This window comes from Thermobia domestica, chromosome 3 (genome assembly GCF_964235325.1).
Source record: "Thermobia domestica chromosome 3, izTheDome1.hap1.1, whole genome shotgun sequence".
Classification (NCBI taxonomy): domain Eukaryota; kingdom Metazoa; phylum Arthropoda; class Insecta; order Zygentoma; family Lepismatidae; genus Thermobia; species Thermobia domestica.
This window is the reverse complement of record NC_137456.1, coordinates 60,990,620-61,003,495: the sequence shown is the minus strand read 5'-3', so window position 1 is coordinate 61,003,495 and position 12,876 is coordinate 60,990,620. Positions and strand designations below refer to the sequence as shown.

General features: G+C 37.6%; 1 protein-coding gene across 1 annotated transcript in view; it reads right to left on the bottom strand.

Moving 5' to 3' along the window:
- The window catches only part of LOC145680428 (degenerin-like protein unc-105), a 553,540-nt gene that overhangs the window by 223,767 nt on the left and 316,897 nt on the right, over positions 1–12,876 (bottom strand). The gene's annotated exons all lie outside the window — the stretch shown is intronic.

Below are 12,876 nucleotides of genomic sequence, written 5' to 3'. Positions count from 1 at the left end.
TGTCGGAATTCCCCAAATGTGAAGACTACCCCAAATGACCTTATGAGGCGTGGATCTACAGTTTAACGTGGGATCCGAATCACGTGAGCTCATGTCGGGAATCGAACCCGGGTCTTCTACTCCAAAGGCGCGTACACTAACCGCTTAGCCAGGAAGGAGCTCTCAATTGAAATTTAAATGCAGAGTGACAGCTAAGAGACATGCTTGCACATCGAACAAAACTGCTAGTGGCGTCGAGGCATTTCTTAAGCTAATAAGGGTGTCTAATTAGTTACCCTAAATCTGTAATCTGAAACGACCTTCTGTAGACTTTGTTATCCATAAGTTCTAAAGAAACGAATTCGTGTTCTGTTTTGCATGGGCTAATTGATTCTTTCATACAAGAGATGGATTATGACAGCACAGGAGAACTTGAAACGTAGTTAGTTAAGCCCTGTTAACTACAGACCTCATGGTATAGTCATAAACGTAATCATAAATTTCTAAAATTTGAAATAAGATGTAAGTTGATACGTAGAATATAAATTAGCTATAAAACTATAAATTCCCTTAAAGAGAAATCACTCTTAAATTTTATGGGCAACAAGACGTAGCGAAGCGTTAATGCTTCTGACATACCAAGTTTTCTCTCCCCTTTCATTCTGACTTGGTTCCGTTTTGATAACTTTATGTGGTGTAAAGAATCATGGGCGGATTTTTCTGCCGTGATACGTCACGATTTGTTCTTTGATAAGAAACTCTTACGTCAGAGACAAGTAGTCAAGAAAACGATCTGTTTGAATCGAAATATAATTGTAAAACTTACAATTAGATTAATGTTAGATGTCGAAAAGTAGGACCAGTACACTAATCTGCAAAATGTTGAATATAAACGAATGATATTAGATATATCGCATAAATTACGAAAAGAAAAAGTAAAGTTAAGGATATTTTTTAAAGAAAATGTCTTCGTGAACATGTGTGTCCTAGCGCATGAAGCATAGTTACAAGAGTATTGTCAACCTATTATCTAGTCTAGTGATTCTCAATAGATGTGCTAGGATACACTGGTGAGTCACACAGTCTTCTAAGGTGTGTCGCGAAGTTGTAGAATTTAAAAACCATGAAGAATTTAATAATAATGAGTTTAAATCGAGACAGACTGTACCAGTCAACATCTCCAGCGTAACAATAATAGTGCTATATACAGTAATCACAAAAACTACTTGGTTTCACTATTATAATAGATATTATTATTATTATTATTATTATTATTATTATTATTATTATTATTATTATTATTATTATTATTATTATTATTATTATTATTATTATTTATAATAAAAATATCAAACAAGTGTGTTGCGACGGTCTGGATGTTCAATAAAGCGTGTCGTCACTCAAAAAAGGTTGAGAATCACTGCGTCTAGTCTAAAATGGAACGGCTAATAAAGAACGCTGAAAGAGACGATTAACTGATCAAGATGTCCGAAACAGTTCTCAGATACTCCGAAAACAACTGCTATGTCATTACTCGTATGACTTCCACTTAGATTCTCAATTCGCCGCCAATGATATGACAATGATTGCAGAATAACCCGTGCAGCACACTTCTTGGTAGGCCCCATGTAGACTAAATGGTGGACTTGGTTGGGAGTGGGTGACAGAAAAAAATAATTTGAACACTCAACGTAGTTTAAGCGTGTGTTGGTCAACCAATAATTTGCTGCCATTGAACCAACAGTTTAAACTTCACACTTCCAATCGCAATTTTACTTCCTTCATAATGGTTTCGTTGGCAAACGCTCGGCAAAGCGGCCAATGAGAACACAAAGTCGATGTTTGCAGTTAACTAGCCTACCGTATTCCCACTATATGGCCTACCGTCTGTGCTGCTATAAATAATGATAATAACTCATCTCTCCGTTGTTTATAAGATCCCTTTTTGTTGCTCTACATGTTACTGTATTTTTGTTAATGACTGACGTAAGAGATATAGCGGCCTTATGCAGAGTAGTTTTTAGCGCTATATTAAGAGCTTGACTTACGCGTGGTATTAACTTCAGTATTTAAAAATACGTTAGAGAAGATAACGAAAATTTACATCGAAAAAGGCCATCTACTTGTTTTCCTCATGACTGTCCACATACAATAGGGGTTATCAGTACAAGGAAGAATATGTCTCTCTTATCTTGATTTCCTCTAAAAATGTTTGGACAACCCTGCGGAAACGCCGTGGCTGTCTTATTCAACATAAACCGTTATCTTCACTAACGTGTTTCTACATGCGGAAGTTAGCATGACGCGTTAGTCAAGCTATTAATACAACGTTAAGGACGACTATGCATAGAGCCAATAATACATAGGTGTCCTAAATTTAAGCATAATGACTGTTCGAGTACATAGGGCACGGAGATCGTAAAGAAGTCTTACAAAATGCAACCACCATAGAAACATATCACACTAACACGGAAGAGGCCAAACTTGAAGGAAAACATGGCAGGAGGGGTCACACAACACAAACTCAAAACTTGGTACCAAAATACTCATACCACAAAAACACTGTGAGAGGGACTGGCGGAATCGAAAACAGGTTAATATGGGATATGGTAGCCCCGAACAGCCATACATGTCTGACAACGACGTTCTATGCTCAGATCAGGTTCTGGAAGAGCTTATTGGAGTAGCTAACTCCACTCCTCATGTTGACCAGTACAGAGCTCCTAGTGTGTCCTGGAGGCGGCTGCCGGGTTCCAACATATCTTACTAATGCGTCCCATTCATGTTCAATCGGGTGTAGGTCAGGAGGTCGCACTGGTCACTCAATATGTTGGATGTCTTCCGTCTCTAGACATTCTTCTCCCAGTTTGGCTCGGCGGGGACGAGCATTGTCATGCATAAGCAGAAAATGTGGCCCAAGTGCGCCCCTGAAAAGCCACACATGGGCATGTAGAACCTCAACTTTGTACCTCTGGCCGTTGATGAACGAGCTGCGAAGATGTGCAGGTCAGAACTAGGGATGGCCACAAAGTTCCGGTTCCGGCGGAACCGGTTCCTCGAGGAACCGGTTCTCGGAGATCCGGTTTTCAGAACCGGTTCTGGAACCGGTTCCGGACCTGGATCCGAAAACCCGGTTCCAGAACCGGATCTTAAGAACCGGTTCCAGACCTGGATCCGAAAACCCGGTTCCAGAACCGGATCTTAAGAACCGGTTCCAGATCTGGATCTGAAAACCCGGTTCCAGAACCGGATCTTAGGAACCGGTTCCAGATCTGGATCTGAAAACCCGGTTCCAGAACCGGATCTTAGGGACCGGTTCCAGACCTGGATCGGAAAGCCCCCAAAGACCCGTAAAGGAGGCACAAAGTTCACCTTCAAAAATAATGCAAAAAGGACCATGCACTTGTGCCTTCCCCGCCCAGACCCGCTTGTGCCCCCAGAAAAAAAATGTTGGTCCACCAGTGGGTGTTTAGCCAAATGAGTTGGCCAGTTTGCCTGTTTAGCCAATGAGTTTGCCAGTTACCCAGTTTATTTAGCCAAATGAGACAAGCTGCCGCCGCCTGGGGGCCTGCCTGTCGCTTCCACCATTTCATCTAGCATACTGTTCACAGCTTGCCAGCAGCTCGCGTTTAGGTACGGATGGTAACAAAGTTTCGGTTCCAGCGGAACCGGTTCCGCGAGGAACCGGTTCTGTTTTCAGAACCGGTTCCAGACCTGGATCCGAAGAACCGGTTCCAGACCTGGATCCGAAGAACCGGTTCTAGACCTGGATCCGAAGAACCGGTTCCAGACCTGGATCCGAAAAACCGGTTCCGGAACCGGATCTTCCAGAACCGGATCTGTTCAGACCCGAAAACCGGTTCCACCAAGAACCGGTTCTGGCCATCCCTAGTCAGAACGACCATTCACCGTAATGGGTGCACAAACCAGTACTTCACTACCACCATATCGATGCCTTTCCACTATGTTCTTGGGATGTAAGAGAGTTCTCTGTTCGTGCTAGATCATAGTGTGATGGAAATCGCTATGGGAACTGAATCTGCACTTATCTATGAACAGTACGCAGCCCTAATCGTTGGGGGTCCACTGGTGATGCTCCACACCACTGTAAACGAGTCTTTTTGTGTGTCTGAGTCAGTGTAACACATGTTGCTGGTCGTCGGTCATACAGACTACTGGCACTCAGTCTCCGGTACAAAGTATGGCGTGACACTCTCACCCCTGAGGCGGCTGCAAGCCGCAGTCATTGTGTAAAAATGTTTCTGTCCTGACGCGCAGTTACGGACAAGTATCAGACCTGTTGTGGAGTTGTCACTCGTGGATGTCCTCCACCAGACTTACAGTTGATGTCTCCTGTGTCGATAAACTGTTTCCACAACATAGACAAGACACTTGATGGCACATTAACAGTTCTTATTACTGCTGTCTGTGTGTCACCTTTTTCCAAGCGACCGATGATCCGGCCTTTGGTAAATGCATTTAAATGACGTCTTTGTGCCATATTCATTAATCTATTGCCACATTCAACTTAGCAGTACTCTCCACTCATTACAACACTCCACTCACTGCACACACGGAATGCACCTATTTCGAATCCAAGCACTTGTGTTCGCTTTCTTCCCATAGAAGGTCAGGCGGACGTTTGCAACATCAGTTCAATGCTCCTTACAAGCAATACATGCCATCCACCACAATTTCTGTGCTCGCGATTGCCTTCCCGGACTTTACATGCAACTTCTTGCATTATGCTTGAGTTTTGGACACCTATGTATTTATGTTTCCAATATTTTTGCTAAAACCTACGTAAGGAAGCCACGTAATATTAAAACGCCACGTAAAACCCACGTAATATTAACCATACTCACTTTTAAGAATCAGAATAAAACATAAGCAATTGTTTAATGAAAATCGGTACTTGTTTACTAACAAGGAGAAGGCAGACTTTGGTAAGTGAACTTCGAGGCCATTTTTTGCTAAGTGGTAGCGCACACTTAAAGAGTTAATATTACAAACTGTGAGAGCGCAATGGCCAAAAGTAACCGAGAAAAACCGTCTTAAAGTTTTCTACTCGCCACATATATCGTAAGACGAGCAAACTTATCAAGTGACTACCTGGCAGAGTGAGAAGAACCTCAGACTCAAATGCAAAGAGTTCGATTCCCATTCGAGTCAAACTTTTATTTTCGTTTTTTGTTTCAAGCAATAAAGTAGCTATTTGTAACTATAAGTAAAATATTAATTCACCATATGTTTATAATGTATTAAAACAATAGAAATTTTCAATCACATGTAAAATCTTTCAATGTTCTGTTAACTAGCAAGGAAATTTAATCTATTCCATTCGCGCCATGTGGACTTTGTGGTGGACAAACACCGTGCTCGTGGGTTTTCTCGGGGTTCTCCCGTTTCCTCCCACTTTCTTCATTCCACCATATCTCTTATCATCACCGTCTCCTTTAGCCTAACAGGCATAACCGTGGGACGTAAAACTTAAAGATTTCATTTCATTTTTTAAATCTATTCCGTAAATATACTGTTATCAAGAGTTATATTATGGTTACGACAGTCGTGTAATTAAATGTTCTTGACGCTTCGTGTCTACATCTGTTGACAGTGTGCAAATTACAAATTAGTTGAGGGGGACAATCCTCTTTGCTAATACTGGATGTTGCTAAACCAAAGGAGATTTCCTCCTCATTCCCCTTGTAATTCGCACATTGTCAACAGATGTAGACACGAAGCTTCAAGAACATTTTTACACAATGACTGCGGTAACAATAACATTTACGGAAGAGATTAAATTTTGTTCCTAGTTAACATGGACATAGAAAGATTTTACAAGTGATTGAAAATTTCTATTGTTTTAATACATTATAAACATATGGTGAATTAATATTTTACTTATTGTTGCAAATGCCTACTTTATTGGTTGAAGCAAAAAAAAGTTTGACTCGAATGAGAATCGAACCCGGGACCCTTTGCATTTGTCTCAGGTTCTTCTCACTCTGCCACGCAGTCACTTGATAGGTTTGCGCGTCTTACGATATATGCGGCGAGTCGAAAACTTTAAGACGGTTTTTCTTGGTTATTTTTGGCCATTGTGCTCTCCCAGTTTGTAAAATTACCTCTTTATATGTGCACTACCACCTTGCAAAAAATGGCCCTGAAGTTCACTTACCAAAGTCTGCCTTCTCCTTGTAAGTGCTCTCTAAGCTATCAGTGAAATAATCTCTTATCCTCAACTGATTTAAAGTCAAAGTAAAATAAATAAAATAAAAAATAAAAAAGAAACGTAAATTGTCTTTAAACGTATATCTTTTAAAGTTACCATAAAGTGTTCCTTTGTGTTTGTCCGATTTGATGCTCCTACTTGATCCCTTTGTCTGATTCGATCCCTTTGTCATAAAGAGTCCCTTTGTCTCTTTCTGACTTGATCCCTTTGTCATAAAGTGTCCCTTTGTCTCTGTCCGATTTGATCCCTTTGTCATAAAGTGTCCCTTTGTCTCTATCCGACTTGATCCCTTTGTCATAAAGTGTCCCTTTGTCTTAGTCTCGTTTGATCCCTTTGTCATAAAGTGCCCCTTTGCCCTATTTGATCCCTTTGTCATAAAGTGTTTCATTGTCTTTGTCCGATTTGATCCCTAACCACTACCAGCATCATATTCGTATTTCTTTCTTTTCTCGAAGCACAATTTTGTGTTTTGTCAAATATTTATTCTTTGCTTCCTTTTACTCCTCCGTCACTGGACCACAATGCATAAAAAGTTTAGCAAAATCCTACTATGTATAGAGTTTCATAACTATCACGGAAATAGGCTGACTGTTAATAAATTATTGCAAAGACTCGTCCACAGCACGAGCAGATAGGGGCAATGCAGGAGTAAATATTCTTTTTCATCTTAAGAAATAGAGAGCCCCTGTAATATGTTCAATGTTATTAGAGATACAGATAGTTATCAAATTAACATAAACATGTGAAAAAAGTGCAACTTACCATATTAATATTGTGTTGGATCACCTTTTGCTATCAGGTTACAACACTACTAGTTTTCAGTAGATCCCAGAACAGTTCTGCAACAACGTAGAATTGAGTCATAGCGGTAGTGAATGGTAACAAATAGAATATTACACTCAGCTCAATGACAGAGAATAAAAACGGATATCTGCGCCGGATTCGTGTCTCCTAAGCAGACCACACATATTCAATTGACGGGTGTGGTGGGAAAGTAGATAATTCAAAAGAACAAAATTTTTGAATAAAGCGTTTGGTGTTCTAAGTTATTGTGCAAAGTCGCAATTTATAAGTAGCTACTCGATTTTCTCTTTTTAATTAATCTTTATTAAAAGAACTTATTGGCTTAAAATCTTAATATTTATGGCAATTATTAGTTTATTTTGAGGAAAGTCCATCAATAAATAAAAAAGTCCATCAGAAACAAATCAATGTGGGTTAGCAAGTTTTCCGACCACATCCCTCAATTATGTTCAGCTCCAGGGATTAGGTAGGTCCAGGGAGAGTTTAACTTTATCCCGATGTTCCTCATACGTAAGCCTCAACCCACGCGTTATTGCCCGGATAGAACATCTGGACTATAGGAAGTACACGATCCCCTAAAATGGCAACAAAATCGTGTATAGTGACGCTACTGATAAGCGTCAGCACAGGGTTCACTGGAAAACTAGATGTTGTGGCACACAACATCACAGAACAGCACTATGTTTCACTGATGGGCGGATTGATAACTCATCCGAGGATATCACACTTTCTAGCCTCAGTGGCCCATATTCCATATTTGCAGCATTATCAGTGTCGTGGTAAATCGTTATGGTCCTGCCATAAGTGGTTTTGCTCGTGCTACCCGACACCGTATGTCCATGTCATGTAACTATCGGCGGACTGTAATTGTTGAAACAGGCTGTGGGAAGTGTTGAACGAGTTCCCGTCACTTGTACAGCAGAAACATAACGTTTCTGAGAAATAATCCGCTTTAATGTTCGGCGGGGCCTGTCATTAAAGGTTTTCTTCTGACTACTATTCCTCTTCGCCGATGTTTTGTTGTGAGTTTTGTAGACTGTCATCATCTTGGACACCATCTGTCGTGATACCCAACACACTCTCACTTCCGTTACATTAGTATCACATAACCGAGCACCAACAATTTGTTCTCTTTGGAAATCAGAGAAGTTGCCCATTTTACACTGTCACCTTCTGGTCAGTTCTCTGCACACTGCTGTTCTTCTGCAGCTCGGAGTTTGCTCTAATACACCAACAACAACAGTTCGGTGCTGCAGTCGCCATCTGACCGTTGCCAACTCAAATATCTAACGTGTTCTCAACTCTAGTATTTATGTTACTTTGATATCTACCTGTACTTGCATCGCTTATGGAACTATAGACGCAAGCTTATCTTTCTTTCACCATTTTTCGGACGACTTTTTTGAGGTGCAACATTATTATCTTGTGTTGAAGAGCAAAGTTTGATTTTATCTCAAACAGCACTCTTAAGACTTAAAAAAAAAGAATTTTTTAAATAAGTATTTTCATATTAATATGCAATCCAAGAGCAAATACAATCTATGTGGGAAAAATAAAAAAAGAGTTAACATAATAAAAACGTAACTTGAAATGATAAGAAAAACAAAACGTGCCTTGTCCGGCCCTTTTATAAACAGATGTTCTTACATTACAAAGAAGGGGGAAAAGATAAAATTTGAACAGAATTGGTTTCATTTACAACGTCTCTCGACTCTTAAATAAAAGAACCACGAAAATTAATTTTATAACGAATGAGTCCCTGTTCCTAGAAATTAAAGTTTTTAAAAAATACAACTAGAGTCAAACTAAATAATAACCAATACTTCTTTAATCTTTTAAAGTCAAAAATTAAAAACGGTAATTGATAGCGGTTTGGTGGTGACTAAAAGAAACATCTATGCCTTTTCAACATCAGATGCAAGCGAATCAGGATAACAATTTTGATTTTACAGGATACTGTCCGCCTTATGCAGAGTCGTTTTGACGTATGATTAGCGTAATACTAAAGGCATAACTACTGCAGGAAACATATGTTAGTAGAACACATTAGTATGACACTAATCAATCGTCAGAACGACTCTGCATAAGGCCCTGTATCTTTTAAAAGTTCTCCCTCCTGGTCAAGATTAGCTACTTGTTTTCCCCTTTTTGCAATGACAGAGAGGTGGGGAGAAGGGGACTTGGTTTTGATTGCCTATCAGCTTATCTTAAACAAATTAAAGTGACCCCTAAACAAATCCCAAATAAAAGCGTTCCCTACATTACAATTAACATTGAAGATTCTTAAGACAGTCTACTCAGATACTTACCCACTCGTCTGCTTCAACGTCAGCTAACTACTTCAAGACAACTACTTGGTCACTGTAGCCTAAAAGAATTATTTCAACTCCAGAAAAAAAGACGTTTTTCTTCTTTCATATAAAAACAAAAAGCAAAATCACACACCGTTACATTAATTAAGGAAATAGTATCCCTCGTGTGTTAAATTCCTCTTCTTTTTTCTTTTAGATCCGATGTTGAGGCACGTTCGCGACCCTTTTAAAGAATCTTAACCTTACTCCTACTTGACGCCTTGCTTCTTCTTCTTTTTAACCATATACACTTCTAAGCCTTCGTAAGTTTGCTTTAGCATAATGATAGTCATAAAGAAGCTTCATTAGTGAGAGTAAAGGGGCTATTGCACAGAAAACAAAGATCAAGATTTTTTTTTAAATAATTGTTCTTAACGAAAGTTCCTCAATTAAAAATGAAATGTATCATAAAAATATAATTGAAGATGGAACCCCAAGTCGTCTTTTGTGTAATTAAATCATGACTAGGATACAATGAAAGAAAGATGGTATTTTGTTAAAGCTTGTATTTCTATATTCACAACTGTGATTTTTTTCTCTCATTTTCATATTTTCAACAAAATAAGATTTATTATTATTATTATTATTATTATTATTATTATTATTATTATTATTATTATTATTATTATTATTATTATTATTATTATTATTATTATTATTACAATCTCATGAATTATGAGATGGCGACTTAACGGTTCTTTAAAAAAGCCAACAATATATGCAATATCACTCAATTAAAAATCTTCTGGACAACCTTTAATAACTTTCCAAAATGCTTATGCAAATTAACAAAGAATGAAATAATTTCGTAAACAAGTGCTACTGCTTCTAAAGTTTCAACTTGATATATGTTCATAGCTACATGAGCCAGAATCATATATTTATTTAAGTCTTTATATCGTACTAAAGTAATAATCTAAATATACGTAATAAGACTAGCAAATCCCCCTCGCGTGTTACTGTGAACAACATATTGCGTTCTTCCTTCTGCACCTTTCATATAGAAGGAAGGTACATTCGTATAGAAGTCTGTACATTCGAGATCTCTTTAAAAATTCGAACACCTCTAATAAGGCATCTTAGAGAATGATCCACATACTTTTTAATTGCATTCTAGGTCAACCAACTACACAGAGAAAGAAACGTATGTGGAGTACGAAAAAACATGATGTAGGTTACATGCGAAAATCCTGTACTTTTTGGATTTAACGTACGATTATCTATCTATATATATAAAAGAGAACGTACAAAATCCTTTGTCCGCTCATCACGCTAATACGGCTGAACCAATTTCTTTCATTTTTGGGGGGTTATTAGGATTTGGACCCTAGATGGTTTTTATCATATCACTTTAATTTTTAATTACCAGTGTCTTGAGATAATTGACCATTCAAGTGTCCATAACGTACAAATCCTTTGTTATTAGTTCATCATAGGTAAAAATAAACGTATTTATATGCAACCCGCATGACCGTGTCACTCGGCGGGTTAACATAAATGACAGGCGATATACAGCGGAAAATAGCTTGAATCTTCTGTTTAAAATTTTTTAATTGATTTGCTTATTTTTACAGACACTTTTACAATATGCCAGCACCGGGATGACCGCAGCGAAGCGGGGCGGGTTAACATAAATGACAGGCGATATAATGTTAAGATTTACTGCAATCTTCTATGGTTTTTATCATATCACTTGAAAGCGAAAAAGTAAAAATTATCTAAGTAACAAAGTTTATTGCGTTCCGGGGTGACCGCAGCGAAGCGGGGTGAACGCTGCTAGTATTTAATATCTTGCAGCAAACATATAAATGGAAACGTATGTTTTATAATACTTTCCGTACAAGTGTTCCATCTATACGTACTTTCTGTATGAAAGAACAGTATACCGGTATAAGTGTTATATCTATACGTACTTTCCGTATGAAAGAAAGAACAGTATATAAGTGTTCCATCTATACGTACTTTCCGTATGAAAGAAAGAACTGTATATAAGTGTTCCATCTATACGTACTTTCCGTATGAAAGAAAGAACAGTATATAAGTGTTCCATCTATACGTACTTTCCGTATGAAAGAAAGAACAGTATATAAGTGTTCCATCTATACGTACTTTCCGTATGAAAGAAAGAACAGTATATAAGTGTTCCATCTATACGTACTTCCGTATGAAAGAAAGGACAGTATATAAGTGTTCCATCTATACGTACTTTCCGTATGAAAGAAAGAACAGTATATAAGTGTTCCATCTATACGTATTTCCGTATGAAAGAAAGGACAGTATATAAGTGTTCCATCTATACGTACTTTCCGTATGAAAGAAAGAACTGTATATAAGTGTTCCATCTATATATACTTTCCGTATGAAAGAAAGTACTGTATATAAGTGTTCCATCTATAAGTACTTTCCGTATGAAAGAAAGAACTGTATATAAATGTTCCATCTATACGTACTTTCCGTATGAAAGAAAGAACTGTATATAAATGTTCCATTTATACGTACTTTCCGTATGAAAGAAAGAACTGTATATAAATGTTCCATCTATACGTACTTTCCGTATGAAAGAAAGAACGGTATATAAATGTTCCATCTACACGTATATAGGCGGTCAGGATCTCACATACAGATGGACGTATATAACATATAGCTGACGTATGTAACACACACACACACACACACACATATATATATATATATATATATATATATATATATATATATATATATATATATATATATATATATATATAGATATAGATATAGATAGATAGATAGATAGATAGATAGATAGATAGATACTCACGTAATATACGGAAGACTGATATATGTCAGACATTCTGCAGCTGCATGATGTGACATCTAAGCGTAAAAAAGGCGGTGCGTATACCTAGCATATGGATAACTTATGCTTTGTACAGATTTCCGTAGTAAACATGAGGACTCCGTATATTTGTACAATATACCGCTGTCTGGATAACGGATATTTCTCAGTGTAAAAACGCTGAAACATATATGTAATTATTTTAGATGTAAAGTCCAAATACCAAATTTCACGTCTCAAACTTTAAGAGATTAACAGATATGAGCATCTTATTATAATAATTGCCACCTCACCTCTTTTCTTCCCTTCTAGGACAAACATTTTTTGAAAAGCTTAAACTGTGTTACATTATTTTAAACAAAAAATCCAAGTATCTAATTTCATCTCCCAAACGTTAAGGGACTCCGAATTATAGCCATCTTGTAACAATTTTAATCCAGCTCCTTTTTCTACCCATCCCCTTTTCTTCTTTTCTACAGTAAGTATGAAAAACGCTGAAACACATATCTAATTACTTTAAATGAAAAGTTCATATGCCCCCCCTTTCTCGTCGAATTTCCAAAAATCTTTCCTTAGTGGTACTTTAAGTCACAAATCCTATGTCTTGTCTAAATTTCAAGTTTCTAGCTTAAGCACTATAAATTAAAGATTTATTAACAAGATCTGTACAAAGGATTAATATTCTTTAAAGT